The 4,540-nt window shown below is 36.8% G+C and overlaps 1 pseudogene; it reads right to left on the minus strand.

The window, feature by feature from the left end:
• Positions 1–2,647: 2,647 nt before the first annotated feature.
• On the minus strand, positions 2,648–3,265 carry LOC112313009 (large ribosomal subunit protein mL48 pseudogene; annotated as a pseudogene).
• Between the last annotated feature and the right edge of the window lie 1,275 nt (positions 3,266–4,540).

A 4,540-nucleotide genomic window follows, 5' to 3' on the forward strand; every position in this document is an offset into this window, starting at 1 on the left:
CATTACATCCCTAGGACTTTATGTTACAACTGGAAGTTCAGGCTTTGTGACCCACTTCCTCTAATTCCCTGTCCTTGTACCACCCACCTCTGGTGTGATCACAAGGCTGACCTATTTTTATATGACCTTCTTTGTTTGTTTTTCTTTGTTTTGGATTTTACACACAAGTGAGATCACCCAATATTTGTCTTTTTCCGTCTGATTTATTTCACTAGCATTTATCTACCAATGTAAGTTAGTTGTATCTCTTGACTGTTATAAATGATTCAATGTACATGGGATGCATATATCTTTTTGAGTTAATATTTTTGTTTCCTTTTGATATATTCCCCAAAGTGGAATTTCTGGATCATATGGGAGTTCTATTTTAACTTTTTGATGATTTTCACTACTGTTATTTATAATGGCTATACCAATTTTCCTCATATAGTAAATGAGACAGTTAGATTAGACAATTTTAATGCATTCTTCCATATTGGAATTTCAATAGGTCAAAGTGGCAAAGATTAACTATTGGAAATAATCAAATGGGTGCCAGTATAAGAATTTACTATTATTAATAACAAAATGTAATTGTTATATTCTTTAGAAGTAGGACACTTTAAAGAAACCTATAGAAAGTAAATTAATTTTTAAATATTATATTACATATTATTATAAATTGGAATAAAGGTAAAAAGGAAATATATTTATTATTATTATATTATGTATATTTAGTTTTAGTCAGGATTCTCCAGAGAAACAGAAACAATAGAAGGTGTATACACATGGAGATTTATTATGAGGAATTAACTCATAATTAAGGAGGCTGAGAAGTCACATGACCTGTCATCTGCAAGGAAGGCTGGTGATGTAATTCAGCTTGAGTGTAAAGCAGGGGTGTCAAACTCATTTTCACTGGGGGCCACATCAGCCTTGCTGTTGCCTTCAAAGGGCCAGATGTAATTTCAACTCCTTAACAGTTAAGGAGTAGTTAGTTACATTGATACAGTCCTAAAATTATTTCAGCCCTTTGAAGGCAACCACAAAGCTGATGTGGCCCCCAGTGAAAATGAGTTTGACACCCTTGATCTAAAGGCTTGAGAACCTGAGGAACAGATGATGTAAATCCCAGAGAAAATAAGGCGAGATGTCCCAGTTCAATGAATGACACAGGAAGAAAAGGGATGAATTTCTCCTTACTCCCCATTGTATTCTATTCATGACCACAAAAGTTTAAACCAACCGTATTGGGGAGGGTAATCTACTTTAATGAGTCTGCCACTTCCAATAATAATCTTATCCAGAAACACCCTCAGAAACAATGTTTAATCTGGGCACTCATAGCCCACTCAAACTGACATACAAAATTAGCCACTGGATTTAGCAGTCCCAGATAAAACACAGGGATTTTGTATCTGGAAAGCCTAACTGGACACAACTCCCTTTATTGACTTCACTGGAGTACTGAAGGAACTTCAAACCTTATCAATCCCATTAAAATTATGTTTATAACTCTTAATTTTACTTTAAAAAAGTCTTTAAAGTTAGTGATGTTATATTCTCACACCAAACGATTTGAACAGAGTTATTGACAGCAAGAACAGAGTGCAGAAATTCAGCTGAAAGGTATGTGGAACAGATGGTAAGGTTTATGTATCTATAACCACATGATATTAGTTTTATGGCTCTTTCAATTAGTGTTGATGAGAAAGTTAACATTCACAATCATAGAATTTTATGATTAACCATGCATGCTTATGTATATGTGTGGGTCTCCACATAATGGTGGAGTTCTCAATGTTATTACTATAGAATATGTTTAATCACAGAGAGATAAAACTCATGGTGTATTCTGCAAGGAATACTTATTTATTTTTCTTTTTAAGTGCTGTCTCATTTTGATACCAGAAACTTTCCTTTTGCAATTAGATCATAACCATTTAAATATTTAATATATATTTTATTATCATACATAAAAATTGATTTGTATTGGTATGTAGTTCTCTCTATATATTTTAATTTTATTTATTTATTTTTAGACACAGGGGAAGGGTGAGAGAAAGGGAGTGAAACATCAATGTGTGGTTGCCTCTTATGTGCCCCCTACTGGGGGCCTGGTCCACAACCCAGGCATGTGCCCTAGACTGGGATGGAACCAGTGACCCCTTGGTTCACAGGTCAGTGCTCAATCCAGTAAGTCACACCAACTAGGGCGGAGTTCTATATAAATTTTAATGAGTGTATACATTTATGTAACCATAAGCACAATAAGGAGACAGCTGTTCCATCAGTCCCCAAACTCCCTCATTCTTTCTTTAATAGTCAAACTGTACCCTGCCCCACCCCCAAGCCCCTGGTAATCCCTGATCTGTTCTCTCTGTATCATTATAGTTTGGTTCTTCCATAAATGGAATCACATACAGTTGACTCTCTTTCTTTTTCATTAGGAGATTTTTATTGGATGGAGGATACCTGTGGTTGGCCCAAAGGAAAGTGGTGACAATTGGCAAGCACTCCTCCACAGAGGAGAGGAGGCATTCCTGGCTGTGGGGAGGGGTTCTTCTATCTCATGGTCAGGGTCTCCTGCTTAACTTTGACTGCCCAGGAAGCCCTTCTCCTTGGCACTCAGTATCACCAGTGCTGGCATGAAAGACTCTGCAGTGAGCTAGTTCAACTTAGGTAACAGTTTTGCCAGTTCTGGCCAAGCTGTGAACTTTCCCTTGAAGTCTTCTTCAGTGTGCTCCTTCACTGAAAATTTGACGCCTTCAGGAAGATTGTTTTGGATTATTTCTAAGCAAATCTCTACAAATGTAACACTCGAACTGCTGACCTGAGCCCCTTGTTCACAGGGGGAAAGAACTGAGTCCAGGGACATTTTTTGGCCTTGGGCCTGCAGGCCGTAGCACTTCCCCGGTTTCCATGGGAATCGTGTAACTTTCCTGGACTTTAATGCAGAGATGGTTGCAGAGGTTGTGAACATACTCAGCATAACTCTCTGCCAGGGCCATGTCGTATGCACTTAGATGGATGTTTAAAGCTCCATATTCATAACTTCTGCCCAAGTTAATGGGTCTCACTTCCACTTTTCCCTTCTTCTTCTCAGGCTCTTGTGTTTTAATTAGGTGTTTGTAACTTCCAATGTCATGGGTGGACTTAGTCTTGTAGTACTACCCTCGGAAGATCGGCTTCCCTCCTAAAGTTTTGAACCTTCAGAGAGGAAGAAAGCCTTGCTTAAAATGATACCGTTCCTCAAACACAGCGTCTTTCCCAGAGCTCCACTCATCCTTTGCTTCTCCAGCCTGTTATTGGGCAAACTGAAAATCACCCCAAGCACCCTCAATCCCTGGGCTGCTGAAAACACTACAGCTCACTTGCGCAACGCTGGGATCAGAGATGCCAATCCCCGTGCAATAGAGATCTGAGTATGATTTTTCACTCTATCTATGGTCCATCCTTTGCATCCCTGGACTCCAAGAAACTTCAGATTGAAAATGGTATTTTCCATCTGTGGTTGGAAATCCACGGTTAGAAATGTGAAAATACTGTTTTTGATTAGTAGTTGGTTGAATCTGCTGATGTGAAACGAAGGCTAGGAAGAGTCATTTTAGGTATTGTATTGTAGTATGTTCTTTTTTATTGAATATAGTACCATAGTTTGCTTCATAGGTTGTTTATTCATTCACCTGTTGAAAGATATTTGTGTTATTTCAGTGTGGGGTGATTATGAATAGAGCCGCTACACATATTGTGCATGTTTTTGTGGATACATACATAATTATTTCTCTGGGACAGATAACCAGGAGCGGGATTGGTGGGTCATTGAGAGCATTTCTGGAAAAGTATTTTGATTTTCCAATAGCAATGTATGGGTTCCAGTTGCTCTGCAGCCTTACAAGTACTTCATGTATTTAATTTAGCCGTTGCAATATGTGTGTAGCTGTATTTCACTGTGTTTTATTTTGCAGTTTTCTAATGACTAATAATTTGAACATCCTTATCTGCATTTATTAGTTACTTGCCTATCCTCTTTGCTAAAGTGCCTGTTCAATATCTTGCCCAGCATTTAATTGCATTGTTGTTTTTCTTCTATTATTGATAAGAGTCTTTGGTGGATATGTGATTTATAAATATTTTCCCCAGTTCGTTCTTTATCTTTTCATTCTATAAACAATATCTTTCATAGGGAAATCTTTTTAATATTGATGGAGATTTTTATCAATATCTTATTTAATGGATCATGCTTTTGGAGTTAACAACAGGAAATAAAGATTTTTCTCTCTTTTTTTTCTAAAGACAATACTATTTGTTGAAAATACATTCCCAACTTCATTAAATTATTTTTGAATTTCTGACAATTACCCATTAATATGGGTATGTTTCTGAAACATTTTATTCCTTTTATCTATTTTCTTCACCAATACTACACTGTCCTGATTAATTTAGCTTAATGTCTTATGATCAGCCTGTGTGATTCCACAAACTTATTATTTTTGTTATTCTCCTTCTATTACCTTTTCATATAAATGTTAGAGCTGATATACATTGAAATTGTTTTGAA

Source organism: Desmodus rotundus, chromosome 2 (genome assembly GCF_022682495.2).
Source record: "Desmodus rotundus isolate HL8 chromosome 2, HLdesRot8A.1, whole genome shotgun sequence".
NCBI classification, from domain to species: domain Eukaryota; kingdom Metazoa; phylum Chordata; class Mammalia; order Chiroptera; family Phyllostomidae; genus Desmodus; species Desmodus rotundus.